Source organism: Euprymna scolopes, chromosome 18 (assembly GCF_053919585.1).
Source record: "Euprymna scolopes isolate OS-2025 chromosome 18, ASM5391958v1, whole genome shotgun sequence".
In the NCBI taxonomy this organism is placed as follows: Eukaryota; Metazoa; Mollusca; class Cephalopoda; order Sepiida; family Sepiolidae; genus Euprymna; species Euprymna scolopes.
In genome coordinates this window covers 15,788,943-15,801,485 of record NC_136499.1, presented here as the reverse complement: position 1 = coordinate 15,801,485, position 12,543 = coordinate 15,788,943, and positions in this window count along the sequence as shown.

The following is a 12,543-nucleotide window of genomic DNA, read 5'->3' as shown; positions in this document are numbered from 1 at the left end:
AAATGCCATCAATATAAGAAGATGTAACCATGTTTATGATCTCATCGTAGCTGAGGACGGCATTATTAGAGGGGCAACATTGTTCAGAATATTCATAACCCAAATAATGTCTTCAATTGTTTATTTCTGTTCATACTTCCTTCCACCATTCTGATTTCTCTGCATTTCAGTCTTCATAAATATACACATACCTGTTTAACAGCAATGTCTCAAGCAAACTACATTTCTCTTTTATTATAATATATATATCTATATATATATAAGCGAAAATGTGTGTATGTATGTATGTGTGTTTGTATGTCTCGAAAAAACTTTCGACACAGGCCACGGATTTTCGCCAAATAGGTATCATTTTCAAGCTCAAACGTTCGCCTGACAAATATCGAAAAATTGGCCAAAAACATTAATTCCTTCATCCTAAACTGGACCCTTTTCTACAAGGAGGGGTGCTGAAAAAATCGTTCTTTCATTTTCTCTCTTCCTGCTACTACGACAATGACGTCATGTTTGACCTAGAAAAAAATTGACGTTAGTTTAAACCACCTGCAAGTGGTTTTAAAGGTTTACTTTTATTCGTTCTCAATTGTATGTCTCTTTGGCGTAGGGATAACGTGTCAGCCTTTTTTGCCACCTTAGCCTCGATGCTTCGGGTTCGAGCCTATCTTCCTACCTAAACTTTTTTCCTCTTTTACGTCTCTTTTTCCCTTTTTTTTACGTTTGTTCGCTGTTTTGCTTTGTTTTGGTTTTTCCAATTATTTTTCACATCATGTTATTTTATAATATTAAAAAAAGGTCACCCTCTGCTACATACAACCCCTCAAACACCCGGGCAACTCCGGGTACTCCCGCTAGTATATATATATATATATATATATATATATATATATATATATATATATATATATATATTGAGTAAGATGATTGATAATTTATAATTAAAATTAAAAATTAAAAATCTGTTTCATAAGGAAGAACAAGCAAAATAAATAAATTGTACGATCGTTTCGGAAACGATGTTTTTATTGTGATAGACAGTGAGTCTTGGACAATAATTTTATGATATAGTTTTTTGAAACAAAGTCTCCTCATCAGCAAAAATATTGGGTGTTTTTTTTTAAAAACACCAAAAATAAACCTAGCATTTTTTAAGTAAGGCAGATTTATACATTAAAATATACTCTGCTCTTTAGACTCTTGTTCTAATCTCATATATATATATATATATATATATATATATATATATATATATATATATATATATATATATACTTTAAAGGAGATTAGAACAATAGTCTAAAGAGCAGAGTGTATTTTAATGTAATAGTAAAATTACTAGTTCAATTAAAATACAGGAAAGAAAAAGTGCTCGTTGTAATTTAGATATATAATAAGCTCGATAGGTAAATATCCTAGAGCTAATTTAATATTTAGTAATGTGATTAATAATTTAAAAATCAAATTATAATTAAATTAAAATCCGTTTCATAAGAAGGAACAACAACAAAATCAATTATTTGTACGATCGTTTCGGAAAACAATGTTTTTATTGTGGTAGACATCAAGTTACGAACAATAATTATTACATATAGTTTTTTAATAAACAAGTTTTCCTCGTCAGCAAATATTGTGAAGGGTTTTTATTAAATGTTTTTACACTTAATAAAAACCCTTCACAATAGTTGCTGTTAAAATGGGGGAGTAAGGGACCCATAGCTACTTATGAGAGTGGTAAAAATATACCAAATAATAGTAGGGTAATTATAATAGTACGGAAGATAATAGTAATGACAATTATAATGATAGTAGTAATAATAAAGTTGGCCATAAATTAGATGTAAAATTGAATATGAAAAAAAAATTAATATTAAGAAAAATAGAATAAAAGAAATAAAATAAAAATAAACGCAAAATTAAAAGTAAACATTAAATTTAAACATTAAATATAATGTTACCAATAGTTGTGATAAAATTAAATTCCAAATTACTGTTAATGACAGTTAAGATGGAGATAATAGTAGCTATTATGGTGCAATTACGGGAGTAATAATAATGATATCAATTTTAATGAAGATTATAATTATAATAATGATGATAGAAGCAGTAATAATAATAATAACAATAGTAATAGCGTAAAAAAACAGTGCAGTTATAATAATGATAATGCTTCTACCACCACCTCCAAACATCGCCACAACCATTACCAATAATAATAATAATAATGTAAGTACTGTTAATATTAAATTATTAGGGGTGGGTAAAAGAAAAGGATACAGACAGGTGGGAGGGGGGTTAAAATAGCAGGAAATAGGGTTTAGGGGTGAGGGATGAGTGGACTCGTATAAATAAAGTAAAATAGAGAGTATATATATATATATATATATATATATATATATATATATATATATATATATATATATATACATAGATACATATATACGCGTACACATACATATACCCGTATTAAAATAAAAATGGATGTATAATAAGCCGGGAAAGCGTAAATGCTCGGTGAACAAAAGCCCGTGGGTTTAAATTAAAGGATTGCTTTACTGGGAACGGTAAATTTCAAGCGTCCACTTAAAAACTTCAAATATCCTGAAGTTCGATTTTAACATCAATATATATACTTAACCTTTTACATCAATATGTATACTTAACCTTTTACATCAAGTTATATGCACTCATAGTCATTGCCACCCTAATCTCCAAACGCCCCCTTATGATCATACTCTTTCTCTTTTCTCTTTTATTTAAAGCTATATATATATATATATATATATATATATATATATATATATATATATACATACGTGTGTGTGTCCTGAGCCAGGTATATCAGCTCAGTTATAAATTTTCCTCAATGAAACGTTTCGAATATCTACATGCAACATTCAACGCTCGAAGAAAAAATCGGATGTCGGTTTGGATCAGAAGAATTTAACAGCAACCATTTCAATGGAGAATGTTTTAAAAAGAAATATGTCTTGTTGGACCTCGACGTGAAAATCTATTAAAGTTCTTAAAACCTGAATAAGTTTTCCTTAATATTTGATGACAAGATCATTTCCGCATAAATACACTCACATTAACTTTCTATATAACTTTCGAACATATATCAATTACTGCTACACATATGCACAGACGTACGTACACATACTTAAGGAGAGAGAGAGAGAGGGGGAAAGAGAGAGAGAGAGAGAGTAAGAGAGAGAGAGAGAGAGGAGCGGAAGAGCGAAAGAGAAAGAAAAGGATCCACAAAAACAAAAAAGCACATATTAACATTAAGTGAAGGGTTGTTAAAATGCAATTACCTCATTTTCTTTATGCATGGATATACAATGAAAACGTAAATTAAGCTTATATATATATATATATATATATATATATATATATATATATATATATATATATATATATGTATGTATGTATGTATGTGTGTGTGTGTGTGCGTGTGTGTGTAAACACAAACATTTGCTGGGTTTACGCAAGCAATAATTACATGCATTTCTGACTCTGCTAATTTAATTTGTACGCATTCAAAAATTAATAGGCACGAACACATTATTACCATATGCACACACACACACACACACACACACACACACACACACACACACACACACACACACACACACACACACACACACACACATATATATATGGAGAGATAGATAGATAGATAGATAGATAAGTTAAGAAGATAAAGAGTAAAGTTATATAGGAATTTCATTGCATTATCAAGTCAATAAGGGGCACAGAAAGAGGAATAAGGGAGAAACCGCTTTAGGTCATGGCATTTCAAAGCTAAATGCTTCTCCTTAGAAGAGGAGAAAAAGCCAGCATTGTGAAAACATTCAGATTAAAAATGGAAAAATTTTTTAAATAAAAATTGGAATTTTTTATTTCATAGATTTGCGATATGATGATGATAAAGACCTCATTAACTTGATAATGTAATAAAGTTGCTCTGTAACTTTATTACATTATCATCTTAACTTATTCTATTGGCTGCTCCCTTTAACTAAGTAGTTTTTTTAAAAAATATAAATAGATTTTCCTTAGTATTGAAAATTTATTGTTAAGCTTAATTTTTCTAGATACAAATCTACATTTATAAAGTAGTAGCGTTCGCGCGCGCGCGCGTGTGTGTACAACTCTCCTTCAGCCCACAAAACTGGGATGATAGATTTTCATAAACTTCCCCACATAGAGATGATGCACACCGAATTGGGGGACCGCTATCATGATGCTGGCCAGCTTCTTTGTGAGTTTGAATCAGATCACCGTCCTCCAACCCTATACACTGAAGCAATTAGCAAATGTTAACGATTGTGATTCTTTGTAATTGTTTCAATTTTTATGCGTAACAATATTAGTGTCAACTTTGATGTAATCTATTTGTTTTAAAGTTCATAGTCGGATTTCAATCACTTTAGGAGGTAGTCAAAAAAAAAAAAAAAAAAAAATTGACACCTTAAGAATTAGTTGCTCTAATACAACATCTACTTACTGTCCGCGAAGTGGGTACCCGAGCGTACAACAAGGGATGACCACCCCAAGCAAAAAAAAAAAAAAAAAAAAAAACAGAAGGCGGTGGTCAAAGTTCCTCAAAGAGATTTAACATTTTTTTAGCCGATTCCTCCTGCCGGTACAATGAAAGTTTTCGAATCTATCTCTATCGCGATTCGAAATTCTTTTTTGTGTGTCGACAGAAGGAATCGAAAACAAACGTTAAATCTCTGTGTGGAAATTTGACCACCTTCCTTCTGTTTTTCTCCTCCCTCGCGGCGCCATTTTAATCGCCTTACACTCGTTTATTGAATTAAATCGTTTATTCTAATCGTCTTTTGGCACATAAAAAATCCACCATTTCTCTTTATTTTCGTTATTAATATTAGTTTCGTTGCTATCGATGTTTCTCCTGATGATAGCCGAAAGTGCTCTAGAGAAGTTCCGCTAATGTTCCAACGTATTTCTCTCTCTCTCTCTCTCTCTCTCTCTCTCTCTCTCTCTATATATATATATATATATATATATATATATATATATATATATATATATATATATATATATATTAAAACTGCTGAAAAGAGTGCTCAATACCATAAATAATAAAAAATAACACACGCGCACACACACACACACACACATATATATATATATACATATATATACAATCAGTTACCACTTATCAATGCCTGGAGGCCACTCGAGTATAAGAGTTAATGTGTGTACAGTGGTCAAAAGAAACATGTAGTAGGAGTTTAGTTGTGAAAAGTTGGTAAATTGGATTACATAAGGGGATGGCTCATCAAGAATTTGTTCACCTTGGACTTGAAGACAACCATATTGTAGTCAGTTGAAAAGCAGACAAACGGAACAGAGTCTCACAGGCGCGCAGTTCTAAGAAAGGAGCTTTGTTCATGGAATCTAGGTTTAGGTTTAGGCATAGATAAAGAATGGGGGAAATTATTGATAGTGGTTTCAGCTGGACGAGTGTTTTTCATAAAAGTCAAGACGGGGGGGGAGGGTCATAGATTAGAGTTCAGACGAGCACTTGCCATGAAATAACGATAAGGTAGAGACAAGCTCGCAACATTTCTTCTGTGGGAAAGAGGTTACATGGACGAGGAAACGGCATCTCCTACTAGGCTATGAAGTCTATGATGTCAAGACAAGATAAGCTGCTTGTGTGTGTGTGCGTGGAGAATTTTAAACAAACGAAAAAGAAGAATGCGACTAAGAATACACGTGCGATTGTGTAACCTCATATTTACGTACATGTGTACGTGTAACTCTTTCTCTTAGCCCAAGTAACGCACACCAGATACACACTGAAACGAACGTAACCAATTGATATATTCTTTCTCTTCACATCTTAATAGATATGAAGATAGTTATCTGATCTATGGTCTAGCATGTAGCACCAGTTCTCTCTTCAATCAGGGAAATGAAGCCTCTCAGATTAAGACAATTTTTCTTTGTGTTTCCAATCGATAGTTCTACCTTTTATTGTAGCAAGACAATTTCAAAACCATCATAATACCTATCTTTGCCTTCGATGGGGCGGGCGGTGAAGTAAGAATATAACACTGCGTGCATAATTCTTATGAGGATCGTCAGCTTCACTTACATAGTCTAATCATCTCATAGCCGTGAAGATGTCAGTTTGCGTTGAATATACATTTTTTTAATGGAAATCGCCCCAGACAAGGCATCAAGCCACTTGATTTGAGGAACTAAAGAAAAAGTACTTCAAGGTCAAAAACTTGCCAACAATAAATGTTAGATGTAATGGATTCTGATCTAGAAAACAGCAATTCTTCCTTCTTTGTCAGAAACATCGTTCATGGAATGTGAGGACTAGATGACAAAATAAAAGAAGCGAGAGTCACTCAGCTGTCGTATTACCTACCTATACTGATTTTGACAATATGGGCTTTTGTAAGTTGAGTTGTCAAGATGGCCGGCTGATGTTACCTGGTAATTTAAAATTGTGAAATGCGTTTTTTTAGTTTTTAACGCAAAAACCACTCCCGGTTTTTTGTGCCGTGCCTTTTTCCGATTTTTTTTTACCGAAATCTTTTGCGTTTAACGAGAAGTTGAATAAAAAAGCAAGCAAAACAGCAAAACAAAACAGCAAACGAAACAGCAAACAAAACAGCAAACAAAATAGTAAACGAAACATTAAACGAAACAGCAAGCAAAACAGCAAACTAAACTGCAAACAAAACTGCAAACAAAACAGCAAACGAAACAGCAAACGAAACAGCAAATAAAACAGCAAATAAAACAGCAAAAAAAAAACAGCAAAACGAAACAGCAAAACGAAGCAGCAATGAAAAAGAAAACAAAACAGCAAAACAAAACAGCAAAACAAAACAGCAAACGAAACAGCAAACAAAAGAGCAAATAAAACAACAAACCAAACAGCAAATAAAACAGCAAAAAAACAGCAAACGAAAAGTAAGTTGTGATTACTATGTATAATTTAAAATTTTGGAGAAATTTCATTTTAATCATCTTTAATTTTTAGTTTTTTAAGAATAACATATATTTAAAAAGTAGTTGCCACTTTTTTTTTCTTTAACTTGAGAAAATAAGACGTGATGAAATGATATGAAATGAAGTAAACGAAAGTGTAATTATTTAAAAAATAATTATTTAAAAAATAATTATTTAAAACATAATTATTAAAAAAGTAATTACTTAAAAAATAATTATTTAAAAAATAATTATTTAAAAAATAATTATTTAAAAAATAATTATTAAAAAAATAATTATTTAAAACAAAATTATTAAAAAAATAATTATTAAAAAATAATTATTTAAAAAATAATTACTTAAAAAAATAATTATTTAAAAAATAATTATTTAAAACATAATTATTTAAAAAATAATTATTTAGAACATTATTATTTTTAAATAATTATTTGAAAATCATTATTTTTTAAATAATTATTTAAAAAATAATTATTTAAAAATAATTATTTAAAAAATAATTTAAAAAAATAATTATTAAAAAAAGAATTATTTAAAAAATAATTAAAAAAAAATTATTTGGAGACGAAAAAATATCGGTATTATTTATTTTCTTAGTTTTAACAGTTTTTGCGTCAAAAACTATTAAAATGCATTTCATTTCTGTATCCGCATTTCATAATAAAAAATTTCATAATAAAAAATTTCATAACAAAAAATTTCATAATAAAAAAAATTATAATAAAAACACGTAGTCATAATTCTTTTACGTTTGCTGTTTTTTTCAAATTCTCATGAAATGCAAACGATTTCGATAAAAAATTTTCTGTAAAAGAGAAGACACAAAATAAAGTCAGCATTATTTTGCGTTAAAAACTATTAATACGCATTTCTTTCCTATGTCCGCATTTCACAATTTTAAATTACCACATGACGTCAGCACCAGCTGGTCATCTTGACTAATCAACATACGAAAGCCCATATAACTCTGATTTTTATACTGCCATCACCTAAACTTTTCTCCTGCTTTTTTTTGAAAATAACTCCTCGCGACGCATTTCACAAACTCCCCTACCGCCCACCATTACATTCGACTTACTTCCGGTTTTCTCAACCCTCTACTACGCACCATTCTCTTTGCATAATCAAGAAGCACGGAATCACAACCATCAGCTAATCATCTAATAACGTTGTTGTTAAGTTCTTTCCCATTGCAAGAACTTATACACCAGAATCAGAAAGTGGGATTGAGGAGGGACACTGACCTGCAAAAGTACTTAGGCACCATCGTCGGCATTCGCCCGCGAGGGTACCACAGGCAATTAGCAATAAATGAAACCCTTCTCAAAGAGGGAAGACAAAGCCTGGGAGGGTGGACCTCCTAGAACTGCACATAACTAAATCAACAGGAACCAAATCATTACAGAAATGGTCTAATCTGATTTTGGAAACCCAGGATAAAAATACCTCACACACCATTCTACGCATGTCTAGGAGAAAAATATGATTCAGTTGTTAACATTTGTTTCCTCGATGTATTTCTAGATAGAATTCTTCTTATGACGATGTCAGGTATTTACAAAAGAGATTAGGTGAAGGTTGCCAACGTCTTAAATGAAAGTGTTTCTGTGGCACGAACTAGATTCGAACTTAGCCGTCGTCACTTTCCATTTCAACGGGTTTAAGAAAAGATTCTGTTCACAATTTCGTACAGACTTCCAAGTTTCACTTTAGTTTTTGAGCTCGACAAGAAAAACCTGCAGAAGGTCGAGGGTTACATCGGTCGAAACATTGTGAGAATAACATCCAAGATAGGAAGAGTAATTCGAACATTGAAAATAATGCCAAATATTAATCCTCATCAAAGTATTACCGAAACATAAAGAAGAAAAATGGTATATATCTCTACTATTATATGAAAAATGGTATATATCTCTACTATTATAAGAAAAATAATATATATCTCTACTATTATAAGAAAAATGGTATATATCTCTTCTATTATAAGAAAAATGGTATATATCTACTATTATAAGAAAAGTAGTACATATATATAATATTATAAGACAAATGGTATATATATATCTACTATTATATGAAAAATGGTATATATATCTACTATTATATAAAAAATGGAATATATCTACTATTATAAGAAAAGTGGTATATATCTCTACTATTATAAGAAAAATGGTATATATCTCTACTATTATAAGAAAAATGGTATATATCTACTATTATAAGAAAAATGGTATATATCTACTATTATAAGAAAAGTGGTATATATATCTACTATTATAAGACAAATGGTATATATATCTACTATTATAAGAAAAATGGTATATATCTCTACTATTATAAGAAAAATGGTATATATCTACTATTATAAGAAAAATGGTATATACCTCTACTATTATATGAAAAATGGTATGTATCTCTACTATTATAAGAAAAATGGTATATATCTACTATTATAAGAAAAATGGTATATATCTCTACTATTATAAGAAAAATGGTATATATCTACTATTATAAGAAAAATGGTATATATATCTGCTATTATATGAAAAATGGTATATATCTCTACTATTATAAGAAAAATGGTATATATCTCTACTATTATAAGAAAAATGGTATATATCTACTATTATATGAAAAATGGTATATATCTACTATTACAAGAAAAATGTTATATATCTACTATTATAAGAAAAATGGTATATATCTCTACTATTATAAGAAAATGGTATATATCTCTACTATTATATGAAAAATGGTATATATCTGTATATATCTCTACTATTATAAGAAAAATGGTATATATCTACTATTATAAGAAAAATGGTATATATCTACTATTATAAGAAAAATGGTATATATCTCTACTATTATAAGAAAAATGGTATATATCTCTACTATTATAAGAAAAATGGTATATATCTACTATTATAAGAAAAATGGTATATATCTCTACTATTATATGAAAAATGGTATATATATCTACTATTATAAGAAAAATGGTATATATCTACTATTATAAGAAAAATGATGTATATCTATACTATCATATGAAAAATGGTATATATCTCTACTATTATAAGAAAAATGGTATATATCTCTACTATTATATAAAAAATGGTATATATCTCTACTATTATAAGAAAAATGGTATATATCTCTACTATTATAAGAAAAGTGGTATATATCTACTATTATATGAAAAATGGTATATATCTACTATTACAAGAAAATGTTATATATCTACTATTATAAGAAAAATGGTATATATCTCTACTATTATAAGAAAATGGTATATATCTCTACTATTATATGAAAAATGGTATATATCTGTATATATCTCTACTATTATAAGAAAAATAATATATATCTACTATTATAAGAAAAATGGTATATATCTACTATTATAAGAAAAATGGTATATATCTCTACTATTATATGAAAAATGGTGTATATCTACTATTATAAGAAAAATGGTATATATCTACTATTATAAGAAAAATGGTATATATCTCTACTATTATAAGAAAAATGGTATATATCTCTACTATTATATGAAAAATGGTATATATCTCTACTATTATATGAAAAATGGTATATATCTGTATATATCTCTACTATTATAAGAAAAATGGTATATATCTACTATTATAAGAAAAATGGTATATATCTCTACTATTATAAGAAAATGGTATATATCTCTACTATTATAAGAAAAATGGTATATATCTACTATTATAAGAAAAATGGTATATATCTCTACTATTATATGAAAAATGGTATATATATCTACTATTATAAGAAAAATGGTATATATCTACTATTATAAGAAAAATGATGTATATCTCTACTATTATATGAAAAATGGTATATATCTTTACTATTATAAGAAAAATGGTATATATCTCTACTATTATATGAAAAATGGTATATATCTCTACTATTATAAGAAAAATGGTATATATCTCTACTATTATAAGAAAAGTGGTATATATCTCTACTATTATAAGAAAAATGGTATATATCTCTACTATTATATGAAAAATGGTATATATCTACTATTATAAGAAAAATGATGTATATCTCTACTATTATATGAAAAATGGTATATATCTCTACTATTATAAGAAAAATGGTATATATCTCTACTATTATATGAAAAATGGTATATATCTCTACTATTATAAGAAAAATGGTATATATCTCTACTATTATAAGAAAAGTGGTATATATCTCTACTATTATAAGAAAAATGGTATATATCTCTACTATTATATGAAAAATGGTATATATCTACTATTATAAGAAAAATGGTATATATCTCTACTATTATATGAAAAATGGTATATGTATCTACTATTATAAGAAAAATGGTATGTATCTACTATTATAAGAAAACTGGTATATATCTCTACTATTATATGAAAGTCACTTTGCGCGCTCCAAAACGGCTGAGTATATCTTTTGCAAATTTCACACAGAGCTTATTTATATTTATGGCAGTGTTCTTGGATATGTTTTGTGCAGAAATTCATCCGATAAGTAAGGAAAATCGAAAAAATCCGATCTTAAAAACAACTTTTCTCTCTTAAAGATAAAAAAGAATAATTTTACATTACACCAGCAAGGGAGATAATAAAATCTTAGCAAATAATTTTTTCTAAGAAAACAGATTTATTATAATCTGGAGATAGAGCTTAGGGTCAGAGCATTCAGTTACAGATCAAATGATCCCGTGTTCAAGCCCGGATGTACCTCATCATTTTACTTTAAGGTTTCTGATTAATGAATTCACTTTACGATAAAAGAAGAGGGACCGTTTAAAATCGACGCAAATCATTTCTTCGTTTGTATATTTTCAAACTAAACATTAATCAGAAGTGACTTTTCCAGGGCATCCATCGTCAAGCGCAAATATCAGTTGACGTGATATTGTAAACAAACACAGACAGAATTTATGAACGACATTATCATTATTATTTTTTATTTTTATTTTTTATTTTTGCAAATTAGTTCACCGGGCAAATTATTCTGCGTGATATGTAATGATCAATAGAGGATTGAGTCTATCAAAATTAATATGCAATCTGAGTAAATTAAAATATGTTTAATCGTATTGTACGACCGGGCAACTCCGGCCTGCGAGCTAGTACACACACACACACACACACACACACACACACACACACACACACACACACACACACACACACACATATATATATAAAGATAAAAATTAAAAAATATGTTTTTATTTCTAGGCTAATGTCCTTATACTAGATTTTTAATGTATAGAAAACCTTGTTGTTCTCTTCTGAATGAGAACTATTAAGCTTTGAAATATTATGGTTTAAAAAAATTTTCTTTTTCCTTATTCATGAGATGATGTTAATAAAGTTTATTTAACTTTGAAATTTCATCACTTGTTACTTGTTACATAAACACAAGAAATCTATATTTGAAGCAAGGGTTGCGCTATCCTCAAAATCACCTCTCTTGAGCAGGTATTGTTTGATTCTACTTGCAAGGAAAAATACACGGTGC